At 43.2% G+C, this 12,998-nt stretch overlaps 1 protein-coding gene and 1 pseudogene across 2 annotated transcripts in view; one reads left to right on the forward strand and one right to left on the reverse strand.

The window, feature by feature from the left end:
• PTPN14 (protein tyrosine phosphatase non-receptor type 14) overlaps positions 1–12,998 on the forward strand; it is a 198,260-nt gene that overhangs the window by 18,488 nt on the left and 166,774 nt on the right. The window lies entirely within an intron of this gene.
• LOC144580462 (keratin, type I cytoskeletal 18 pseudogene) lies at positions 45–1,287 on the reverse strand (annotated as a pseudogene).

Below are 12,998 nucleotides of genomic sequence, written 5' to 3' on the forward strand. Positions count from 1 at the left end.
TTGACCTCGTGATCCACCCGCCTCGGCCTCCCAAAGTGCTGGGATTACAGGCGTGAGCCACTGCACCCGGCCCGGGTGGTCCTTTGAAGGGTTTGCATGGAGGTGCTGCTGTCCATCACCAAGATTGAAGATTGAAGTCCTCGCCGTCTTCCAGCAGGTGGCGGTAGGCGGCGATCTCAGCCTCCAGCTTGACCTTGTTGTTCAGCAGGGCCTTGCACTCCTGGGCCTGACGCTGCTCCTCTACCTGAGTCTGTGCCAGCTCTGACTCCAGGTGCAGTAGGATCCTGTTGACCTGTTCCGTCTGAAGGGCGTAGCGGGCTTCCACCTTCCTCAGGCTGTTCTCCAAGCTGGCCTTCAGATTTCTCATCGAGTCCAGGTCTATCTCCAAGGGCTGAACTATATGTTTTAGCTCTATGAACGTCACCTCAGCAGCTCTGACCAGACTGTGTGGTGACCACTGTGGTGCTGTCTTCGATCTGCTGAGACCAGTACTTGTCCAGCTCCTCTCGGTTCTTCCGAGCCAGCTTGTCATATTGGGCCTGGATGTCTGCTGTGATCTCGGTGAGGTCTTGAGATCTGGGGGCATCTACCTCCATGGTCAACCCGGAGCTGGCAGTCTGGGCTTGAAGGCCTTTTACTTCCTCTTTGTGGTTCTTCTTCATGAAGAGCAGCTCCTCCTTGAGAGCCTCAGTATCTGTCTCCAGCTGCAGCTGAGTGACAGTGGTGTCATCATTGACCTTGCGGAGCCCGTGAATGTCGCTCTCCACAGACTGGTGCTTGGCCAGCTGTGTCTCAGACTTGACTCAAGAGTCATCAGCAGCAAGATGGGCGTTGTCAATCTGCTGAATGAAGCGAGCATTGTCCACAGTATTTGCGAAGATCTGAGCCCTCAGGTCCTCGATGGTTTTGAAGTAAGGGCCCCAGTCTCTGACTTGGGGTCCCTTCTTCTCCAAGTGCTCCCAGATTTTGCTTTCCAGCCTCCGGTTCTTGGTCTCCAGGCTCCTCACTCTGTCCAAATAGGAGGCCAGGCAGTCGTTGAGGCTTTGCACAGTCTCCTTCCCATTCTGGATGCCTCCCATTCCTGCCAGACCCCTGGCCATCCCCATGGCCAGGCCTCCGGACCCCAAGCCATCCCAGAAGCTGGTGGAGCAGGACATGGAGATCCAGGAACCAGAGCCCCTGGCGCCTGCATATACTCTGGCTGCGCTGCTGACCATAGCTGGGCATCTGGATGGAGCCCAGGGACTCATAATTGGTGGAAAAGGTGGAGCAAGTGGTGAAGCTCATGCTGTCTGGGGAGGAGAGCTAAAGGACAGGACTCAGGCTTTGCCGATGAACTCAGGATACTACTACCTAAATACACTGGACGCAGTGGCTCACGCCTGTAATCCCAGCACTTTGGAAGACTGAGGCGGGCAGATCACAAAGACAGGAGATCGAGACCATCCTAGCCAACATGGTGAAACACTGTCTCTCCTATAAATATAAAAATTAGCTGGGCGCAGTGGCAGGTGCCTGTAATCCCTGCTATTGGGAGCCTGAGGCAGGAGAATCACTTGAACTAGGGATTTGGAGGTTGCGTTGAGCAGAGATTACACCATTGCACGCCAGCCTGGCAACAGAGGGAGACTGTCTCAAAAAAAAAAAGATTAAATAACTACTACCTAAATACATATTTATTCTGACATTCAGACAGTGAAAAGGTAAAAACAAAACATACTTGTTGCGAGGTTTAATAACTTTTATCTCAATCAAATCATCTTTATTATTACTACAGAACTGAACTGCTCAGATTGCTGAGTTTTATTTCATATTTTAAAGTCTCAGGAGGGGATTTATTTATTGCCCTGTTGCCTGATATTGGATGGCTTTAATTCCATGGTTTTGAGAATTGCCTGTTGCTGTATGGTTTACATGCATAATACCACCTGAAACATGAGACCCAGTCTTCCCTATAGCTTTCCCCCCACAAACTGTAAATGAAAACTTTTTATTACTGACTGTATCCTCTCGTTTGGTTTACCTTACAAGTGTCATGTTGCCTGCTGTTACACTTGTCTTTAGCTTCTGCTTAGAAATAGTGGTGTCTAGACAAACCCATCAATATCCTGGGTTATATTTCCTCATTTACGGCTCTGAGACTTCACAGCAGGGGCAAGAAGACTTGCAGGGCAGATACGAGGAATCTTCAGGCCACTCAATTCAGAGTCCATGGGCAGAATAGGCAGAGAGAGAGAGAGTGTGAGTGATTGTGTGAGTGTGTGTGTGTGTGTGTGTGTTAGGCTAGGATGTAGAGATGGGGTTTGGAAATAATAGTTGGATCTTGAAACTATTATTGGAGTGCAAATGGCTCCTGTCTCATTTAGCAGAGAAATGTCAAACATCCTCAGAATGGAAGAATCCATTCTCTTTCTTATGGGGCCCAGCCTGGTAAAACTCGAAAGAAATATTACAGCTCTGTGGGAATCAAGATCAAGTGTGGGAGAAGCAAGTTGATGTGTGGAGCAGACATCAGTGTGTGAACCAGAGTTTATGTGAGCAGTCCTAGTTGCTGGCGGCAGAATGTTAAAAATGTGAGTATGAAGAGAATGAATGATGTGACTGCTAAGGAAGAAATGTGAACTTGAATCGATTTGCCATGAACGTCTTCGGATCGTTTTTGTTCCTGAAATGGATTTTTATTTCAGTTTCAGTTCATTTTAAATGAGTCTCTCTGGAATTCATTGCAGATTTCTTTTGAAAGATAAAGACCTGTTGGTTTATGAAGTTTTGATTTTTTTAAGAGGTAAATATTTGGGGAAAAGTTGGTACTGAGGTTCAGAGTAAATGGGAAAGAGGATGTTTTATATTAATATAAGTTAAGTAATTACAGAATAAAAGCTTTTAAAAATTAGTGCAGTAAAACAGGATGCTTGTTTGTATTGCATTGTTACGTATCTTGGCTGAATTTATAAAAAGGTTACTACTGACTGAACTCTTCTTAAAGGTTGTTGTACTTGTAAATATTTTCATAAGCTGCTAATAGTTATGACAACAAAAGGAGTGCTTATCCTTGGAATATATTCTGCTTCACTGATTTATTTATTTTGGGAGCATTGAGGCTAAGGGTGTGAAATGTATTATAGGGCCAGACACCACGGTGCACACCTGCGATCCCAGTACTGGGAGGTCAAGGTGGATGGATTGCTTGAGCCCAGGAATTTGAGACCAGCCTGGGCAACATGGTGAAACCCCATCTTAGCCAGGCATGGTGGTGCACCCCTGTAGTCCCAGCTACTCTGGAGACTGAGGTGAGAGGATCACTTGAGCCCTGGTGACAGAGGTTGCTGTGGGCTGAGATCCCACCGCCGATGCACATCAGCCTGGGTGACCGAAAGAGACCCTGTCTCAAAAAAAAGAAAAAAGGAAGTATTATAGATTTACAGAGCTTTTGGTTAGGGGTTGATCACTTATGGGACCCTGTACTGTGTTGCCCCGAATGAGTTAGTGTTACCATGTTCACTCCCTAATACTTCTCCTTTCTCTTGCTTTTTCCTTCCCTTCCTTTTGCTTCCCCCCAGCCTGAATGCTGGCTTACCAGTGATATCTGCTTATGGCCTAATCTGATGACTAACTAACACAATACGTTGCAGTTGTTGACTTAAGAAGGCCTGTGACTGTTTGTTTTAACATACCTGCATCTATGAGGCATCTAGATTTGTCAGCTCTGTTTTTCTTAAGTAGAAGTTTTAACATACCTACATCTATGAGGCATCTAGATTTGTCAGCTCTGTTTTTCTTAAGTAGAAGTTTTAAGTAGAACATTCACCAACAGTGAATGTTCAATGCAAGGGATAGCTTTTTAAAACATATGGGAAATTTGTGGTTCTTTAGAATCCACTGTTTGTCATGTAGTAGTTAGTACTTTTCTTTTGAGACAGTGTCTTGCTCTTTCGCCCAGGCTAGAGTGCAGTGGTGCCACTTCAGCTCACTGCAACCTCCACCTCCCAAATTCAAGTGATTCTCACGCCTCAGCCACCCAAGTAGCTGGGACTACAGGCATGTGCCATCATGCCTGGCTAATTTTTGTATTCTTAGTAGAGACAGGGTTTTGCCATGTTGACCAGGCTGGTCTTGAACTCCTGGTATCAAGTGATCTGCCTACCTCAGCCTCCCAAAGGGCTGGGATTACAGGCATGAGCCACCACGCCCAGCACGTGTTTGTTGATGTCCACGAGTTGTTACAGGTTGTCTATAAGGAAGGTGGTTTATTTCTCCCATGTCTCTGTAGAAGAAAAACTTGTTCAGTACACTCTGTTTTGCTAGTGTACTCAGTTGTCAGATGGATAGCCAGCTTGTGTGTGACCTTTTCTTCTTCAGTCTGCTGCTTTGAAGACCTTGGTCTCTCAAACACACACTTTTGGTTTTGTGTATCTATGATACGGATTAGGACCCATCTTCTTGAATTTTTTTGGCAGAGAGACAGGATCTCACTTTATCACTCAGGCTAGAGTGTGACCATATTTCACTTCAACCTCGTACTCCTGGGCTTAAGTGATCCTCCCACCTCAGCTTCCTGTGTGCACCACGACACACAGCTAAAATTTTGTATTTTTAATCTTTTTTTGGTAGAGATGAGGATCTTGTTACATTTCTCAGGCTGGTCTCAAACTCCTGGCTTCAAGTAATTTTTCCACCTTGGCCTCCCAGTGTCTTAGAACTACAGGTGTGCGCCACCATACCCAGCCCTATCTTCTTGACTTATATAGGCTGTGTAACCCATCAAGCTGAAGTCCTCTTTTTAAAACAACCCTCCCTCCCTCCCTCCCTCCCTCCCTCCCTTCCTCCCTTCCTCCCTTCCTTCTTTCCTTCTTTCTTTCTTTCTTTCTGAGACAGAGTCTTGCTTTGTCACCTAGGCTGGAGTGCAGTGGCACGATCTCAGCTCAGTGCAACCTCCACCTCCCAGATTTAAGTGATTTTCGTGCCTTGGTCTCCTGAGTAGCTGGGATTATAGACATATACCACCATGCTTGGCTAATTTTTGTATTTTTAGTAGAGACGGGGTTTCACCATGTTGGCCAAGCTGGTCTCGAACTCCTGACTTCCAGTGATCCAACTGCCTCGGCCTCTCAAAGTGCTGACATTAGAGGCATGAGCCACCGTGTCTGACCCCCATACCTGAGTTCTTAAAATATCCCAGGAATATTAAAACTAATTACGCTACCACTTAAGTATACCCACTGTATTTTTATATATTCTTTCTAAACTTTCCATAATTGTACAACTGTAATCATGTCATATATTTAGAATAATACTCAAATAGAACAGTATATTGTGAAAATACTTTTTGTTCTGCTTTTCTTCCCATTTATCTTCTTAGTCACACTTTTCTCTGTTGCTACATATTCTTTATATACTTGTAATGTTAATGGTTGTATAGCTCATTGAATAGTATAATTAGCAATTTCCATTTGTGACCATCTAAGTTATTTCCAGTTTTGTTTAGGTATTATAAATAAAATACCATTAACAGCTCTGTACATAGAGTGTCTTTTTCTTTCCAGTTATTCCTTTGGGTTAAATTCCCAGGAGTAGGTTTAATGGCATGCCTGAAAGTAACATACACATTTTTATGTTCTTTGTTGTCAAAGCTTCTCTTCCAAGGATTGCCCAGTTTATATACTGTCAGATTTTATAGTTCGTAAGGCTGTATTTAGTCACTGTTTTGTTTTATACATTGATATTAAATATTTATTAGTAAGCTGTTGATGACTTAAAGTGAGAGTCTCTTACTGCATTATTGGTCCTTGTAGGTGCCCAGTGACTTTTGACTTTACGGAGAAGCTGTAGAGAGAAGTGCTTATCGGCCTATTTTCAATGTTGTAACTGTGCATCTTCCTGTGTATTTTACTGATTTTTAAATGTTCCTTACTTTTAGTAAAAAGGCTGTGAAGAGAAAAACATTTTAAAACCACACTAAACTGCATTTGGCCAACAGACTGCAAGTCTGCAAGTTCAGCTTACCTGCTTTCCCCACCATCTGTAGATTTTTGTACTTGATTGTGTTTGACTCTGTGTTCCTCAGCATGTATTTCTGTGATAGTCTGAGATCTAGTCCATGTTTTAGCCGTGTGACCATTTAAAATCTTGGAAGTAAGAAGAAATACTGTTATGTCAATAGAAGTTTTTGACTAATGGAAAGGAATGCTAAAAAAGAGATTGTTAAAAAGTGTAATTCATTTTTAGAGAAGACTGAGCTGGCAGTGGAAGTATCAATGCATGCTTCAAGCCTATCCTCCTTTTGTTACCATGGTTAGGGTAATTAAATACCTTTATTTATTTATTTCTTGAGATGGAGTTTCCCTCTTTCGCCCATGCTGGAGTTTCCCTCTTTTGCCCATGCTGATGGCATGATCTCGGCTCACTGCAACCTCCATCTTCTGGTTTCAGGTGATTCTTCTGCCTCAGCCTCCTGAGTAGCTGGGATTATAGGCGGCTGCCACCATGCCTGGCTAAATTTTATATTTTTAGTAGAGATGGGGTTTTACCATGTTGGCCAGCCTGGTCTCAAACTCCTGACCTCGTGATCTGCCCACCACGGCCTCCCAAAGGGCTGGGATTACAGGTGTGAGCCAATTAAATCCCTTTGTTCAGAATTTTTGAATTCTGAAGTGATTTCCCCAGGTACTAGGCCTTTTGGGTTAAGAATGAGTGGAGTTCCCTTGAGAATTAGGGCTTCTCGGTATAAGTTTCTAAGTTGACATTCGTCACTCCTGATTGAATGCATGAGATAAAGTTCTGGAACAGGCAGAGCAAAAGTATAGACCCAATATGTTCTATAGAAACCTCTGCCTGCAGCCAGAGGAAACCTCCAGATGTCCTGTGCCATCTGCTCCAATGCGTATGTGTGGACTGGAGCTTTCCTCTGCTGAAGGCGAGGGCTTGCCTGCCACATCTCTGAGATCCGCACCGTCTCGCCTTTCCCTCCTTGCATACATCACCTGCTCTCTTTACCACTTCATGACTTTCTTTCCTCTCCTCTGGTTTTCTATTTTTTCCTCTTTTCTGTCTCATCACTTCTTCCACACATCTCACACCTAAACTAAACCTGGATTTTTCAAACACTTTGCCAGTCAGAATGCCTGTTCTTTGCTGTGTTTGGGCCAGTCAATACCTGGATATAATTTTGGGTTCCTTTCATTGCTGTGTTTGGTTTCTCGCTGTGGTGCTCTAAGAACTGCTTTTTTTTTTTTTTTTTTTTTTTTTTTTTGTCTACCAAAGCTATCTTTCTCAATTTTTTTTTAACTGTCTGGGGACCTTAAGTTCTTACTTAACAGATGCCAAGGGTAGTCAGTTTCCTTGGAGTGTATATTTTATGGGTAATGAAATACATTCAAATGGCATTTTTCCTGAAATTATTATCTGACATTTTGAAAATCAAAGTGACTTTTGGAATGGGATTTGAATTACTGTTGGTATGTGTATATTCTGACTCCAAATTAATTTTAGTCATTTTGTTGTTTAAAAAAGCTACACAGGCACCATTAGAAGTGACTCTAGCTTGTTCCTTGAGAGTCCCTTAGGCCGTGTAAGATGAAACTACTCTGGGCAGATGTGTAACGGGCCAAGTCCATTTTGAATTTTAGCAACTACTCCTACCATCCCCCGTCCTCACCCATGTGGTCTAGTGGAAAGTGCATGCCTGTGGAATTTCAGAAACCTGAGACCCAAATCACTAATTAGCTATTTTGGTTTTAGGCAAGTTACTTAGCCACTCATGACTCAGTTTCTTTGTCATTGTCGAGTTAGTTGATCTAGTAGGATATGATTCCCTAGGTTCCCAGCTGCACACCTCTGTGCAGATTCATGAATTCTGGAAAATTTTTTGTTTACCTCTGTGGTTGAATTTGTGGTCAGAGTGAAAGAGGAACCTTCTGGGCTGTTTACTCTTCAGAAGAAACTGGTTGCCTGGTTTGTTTTTGTCCAGGGAAAGATTCAAGTAGCAAATTTAAATAGTAACTTTAAACTTTCATTTTGCAATGATAATTAGTGTTATCTGAATGATCTTAGCATTAGCAGCTGATCCTGCCCATGAGAAATGGGACTGTAAGATATGCAGTATGCTTGGTGTGGCATTTTTTACATTACAGTTCATTTTGTTTGGATACATTTTCAGAGGTTCACCGGGGTTGTTGGAGTGATTGGGGTAAGAGGATTGGTAGAGTTTAGCAGAAGTTTCGCTCCACTGTGGAAAAAGATACATATTCTGTTGTACCTCCATTGTCCTCTGCAAAGCGTTGCCTTTTCTCCCACTGCTGGCACTGACTTCTGAATCTTCACAGAGATTTAATACCCATTCTGTGTAGTTCTTTAAAGCGTTTGTGGGACTGCTGTATGTTACATATGTACCTCGTTGGCCTCTCCTGAGCTGTGGTTTGCTTCCTCTTGGGAATTGCAACATGATCTCCAGGGTTTCAGGTTTCCTGACACCCTCCATGGCAGATTTCTTTATAGTGTACACTTGCTACGTTAATTTGTTTTGAAAGTTTCATAACTTAATTTTGAAATAATTTGAGACACTTAAGTTTCAAATTCTGGGCTGGAAATCTCTAGAGAACAGGATGTGACAGACAAGAGAGAAAAGAGAAGATTGGGAGGTGGGTGAAAGATTTTCAAACAGGAAGCCATAGATGATATGTTAGGGGTTGCTGGAAAGGAGCATAGTCTGAAAAAATAATTTTCACAGGAGATATGTTGTCTTTCCAACAATTCTTCTCCACCCACCCCTCTCCCTACTTTTTTTTTAAAAGAGAGGGTCTCTCTTTGTTGCCCAGGCTGGAGTGCAGTGGCACGACTAGAGCTCACTGCAGCCTTGACCTTCTGGGCTCCAGGGATCCTCTTGCCTCAGCCTCCCAAGGAGCTGGGACCACAGGTGTGCAGCACTCTGCCTAGCTAATTTTTAAATTTTTGGTAGAGACAGAGTCTTGCTTTGTTGACCAGGCTGGTCTTGAACTCTTGGACTCAAACACTTCTACTGCCTTAGCCTCCCAAGTAGCTGGGATTACAGGCATGAGCCACCATGCCAGCCCTCTTCACTTTTGCTGCCTTGATAGATGCATACTGTTTCTTCTTCTAGACCCACTTCATAAAGAAGTAGTTCCCAAAACTTGAAAATCAGTTTGGAATGAGGAATTGATTTTCCTACAGAATAATGTTAAAATTGGTGCTTTAGTTCTTAGCTCTCTGGTAAAAGCCTTCTTACCTCTTATGTAGCATACTATAGAATCTTGTCATCCAGGCATGGTGGCTCATGCCTGTAATCCCAGCACTTTGGGAGGCCAAGGCAGGCAGATCACCTGAGGTCAGGAGTTTGAGATCAGCCTGGCCAACATGGTGAAACCCCATCTTTACTAAAAATACAAAAATTAGCTGGGCCTGGTGGTGCACACCTGTAATCCCAGCTACTTGGGAGGCTGAAGCAGGAGAATCACTTGAACCTGGGAGGCAGAGGTTGGAGTGAGCCAAGATTGCACCACTGCACTCCAGCCTGGGTGAGAGAGCAAGACTCCATGTCAAAAAAAAAAAAAAAAAAAAAAAAAGAATCTAGTTACTCTCAAGTACTATTATTTTGGTGCAAAAATAGATTCTCAACCCGTGTTCATTGATGGGAACTTAAGGATCCTGGTCTGCCCCAGCAGAAGGAGGGAGGGACTCCAGGCTTTATGGTAGCCAGCAGCCTGGTGAATACCCCCAGAAGTGGGGTCACTGAAACTGCTCTCAGGGCCCCCAGTTGTCAAATCTGATTACTTAACAAGGGGATATGTTCTGAGAAATGACTCACTAGGCGATTTAGTCATTGAGCAAACATTATAGAATGTACTTACACAAACCTAGATGGCAGAGCCTACTCTGCACCTAGGCTGGATGGGGTAGCCTCTTGCTCCTAGGCTGCAGACCTGAACAGCATGTCACTGTACTGAATACCATAGACAGTTGTAACACAATAGTAAGTATCTGTGTATCGAAACATAGAAAAGGCACAGTAAAAATACACTATTATAATCTTCAGGAGCCACTGTCATGTATGTGGTCTGTCATTAATTGAGATGTCTTCATGCAGTGCATAACTAATTGCTCTGGGTTCATTCTTGGTTCCCATAAGAGGTGTATAAGAAAAATGGAATGAGGCCAAGTTCGGTGGCTCACGCCTGTAATCCCAGCACTTTGGGAGGCCGAGGCGGGTGGATCACGAGGTCAAGAGATCGAGACCATCCTGGTCAACAAGGTGAAACCCTGTCTCTATTAAAAATACAAAAAATTAGCTGGGCATGGTGGTGCGTGCCTGTAATCCCAGCTACTCAGGAGGCTGAGGCAGGAGAATTGCCTGAACCCAGGAGGCGGAGGTTGCAGTGAGCCAAGATCGCGCCATTGCACTCCAGCCTGGGTAACAAGAGCGAAACTCCATCTCAAAAAAAAAAGAAAAATGGAATGATATGGGGATGTGTGGAGTGCATGTGTTTCTGTGAGAGACTGTGTTGACCTTTGGATGCCAGGTTCCAGGACGCTGCCTCTATAAAGGTGGATCTGGCCTGTCCTTGTAGATCCTATATTGTGACAATGTAAGGATTGCCCAAGGATGAATAGCACATTAACCTCTCATAATCTTAGGTGCTTCACTAAGTATGATTGAGTCTTAGGAGTGAGAATAATTTTCATTATTTCAGTGTGTAGTCAGCTCCTGATTACCACTGCAGTTTCAAAAGATCTCAATTTAGTGTTTCCCTGCTTCTGAATAGGTCTAGTGGCCGCCACCTTTTTCCTCAGTCTTATCTTGCCAGAATTTTAAATGTAATTGATATCACCTGCAATTTTATGAAGTCTTAAACACGGAGTTGCACGTTAAATCATTTAAAACGCTGTGGCATTTATTTTCACAATTGGTTGTCTTTTTGTTTATAAGTAAAGCTTTTACTGCTTGTGCTGTTTATTTTTTCCCTCTGGTGGTCTTCATTTTCACTTTTCCTGTCCTTTATTTAAAATGGCCTTGAATTGGTAAACTGCACTTCTCAGCAACCCCCTCCACTTACCGCCATTTGGTGTAGGCTCAATGAAAGTTTGCTGTTTTTTGTTTTTTTTTTTATGCTGGTTTAAACTGAATATAATTAGGACAGTGAATTTTTTCAGAATCTGATGGAAAACATGTGCGGCATATATATTCGGTGGTTATGTTCTGTGGGCTTGGATGTTTGTATCCTGTTCGTTCCTTTTCTGAACACAGATATTTGAGTTGAATTAGCTATTTGTTGATTGGCCATTTTGTAAATTAATTGTTTTTGAAAATAAGATATTGGCCGGGCGCGGTGGCTCAAGCCTGTAATCCCAGCCTTTTGGGAGGCGGAGGCGGGTGGATCACGAAGTCAAGAGATCGAGACCATCCCGGTCAACATGGTGAAACCCCGTCTCTACTAAAAATACAAAAAATTAGCTGGGCATGGTGGCGCGCACCTGTAATCCCAGCTACTCAGGAGGCTGAGGCAGGAGAATTGCCTGAACCCAGGAGGCGGAGGTTGCAGTGAGCCGAGATCGCACCATTGCACTCCAGCCTGGGTAACAAGAGCGAAACTCCGTCTCAAATAAGAAAAAGAAAAAGAAAACAAGATATTAATTTAATTGAAGCTGACTTTGATACTGATTGGACCAACTTTCAGACTTACCATAGGTTTCCGTATTCCATGGAAGCACTTTTGATCTTTAAGATGCTACGTTACTGGCATGAAATCTCTCATAGTTGTGGGGAAAAGATGATATAAGAAGCTTCAAGCTGGGCACAGTGGCTTACGCCTGCAATGCCAGCACTTTCGGAGGCTGAGGCAGGTGGATCACTTGAGGACAAGAGTTTGAGACCAGCCTGGCCAACATGGTGAAACTCCATTCTCTACTAAAAATACAAAAATTAGCTGAGTGTGATGGTACCTGCCTGCAATTCCAGCTATAGGGAGGCTGAGGCAGGAGGATTGCTTGAGCCTGGGAGACGGAGGTTGCAGTAAGCTGAGACTACACCACTGCACTCCAGCTTGGGTGACAGAGCAAGTCTCCATCTCAAAAAAAAAAAAAAAAAAAAAAAAAAAAAAGAAGCTTCAGATTTTATTTTGTTGCAGATTAAGTAAAGTAAAAATCGAATGAAACATGGTTTTAGGTACCTGTTGACAAACAACTGGGGGACGTGCTGGGTCAGTGCTGCCCACACTTTTCCTAACTGCATATTTTCCTACCTTTAGTAGTTTTTCTTGTTGAACTGTTTTAGTTCTTTCTGTTGTGTGTGTGGTGTGTGTGTGTGTGTGTGTGTGTGTGTGTATGTGTCTATTTTTTTTGTTTGGTTTTGTTTTTGAGACAAAGTTCTGCTCTTGTGCCCAAGCTGGAGTGCAATGGGGTGATCCTCGGCTCACTGCAACCTATGCCTCCTGGGTTCAAGCAATTCTCCTGCCTCAGCCTCCTGAGTAGCTGGGATTACAGGCACGCACCACCATGCCCAGCTCCATTCTTTGTATTTTTTAGTAGAAATGGGGTTTTACCGTATTGGCCAGGATGGTCTCGAACTCTTGACCTCAGGTGATCTACCTGCCTCTTCCTCCTCAAGTGCTGGGATTACAGTCGTGAGCCACCACTCCCAGCCGTTCTTTCTTGTTTCTGTTTGTTTATACTGTCATATTTAGTATTTATACATCTTTTTCTCCCAAGGAAGGGATCTGCTGTTTTAATTGGATGATTATGTCAGAAGGCTCTTTTCTATACCTTGGCTAGAGAGGTAGCTGAGAAGTCCTTTTTTGCCACTAATATGTCCAGTACTTTATGAAAACAACAAACTCATGTATGCATTTATATGATAAATATTTTTATAAAGCAATTAGCATGCCATGTGGACCATGGATTTTTCACTGATTCTTGTGTTTTCAAGAAAACATGTTTTTATTTTTTAAATTGTATTGAGCTTCCTTTAAAAAAAAAATGTTATTTCCAAA

The sequence above is a fragment of the Callithrix jacchus genome, chromosome 19, assembly GCF_049354715.1.
Source record: "Callithrix jacchus isolate 240 chromosome 19, calJac240_pri, whole genome shotgun sequence".
Lineage (NCBI taxonomy): Eukaryota > Metazoa > Chordata > Mammalia > Primates > Cebidae > Callithrix > Callithrix jacchus.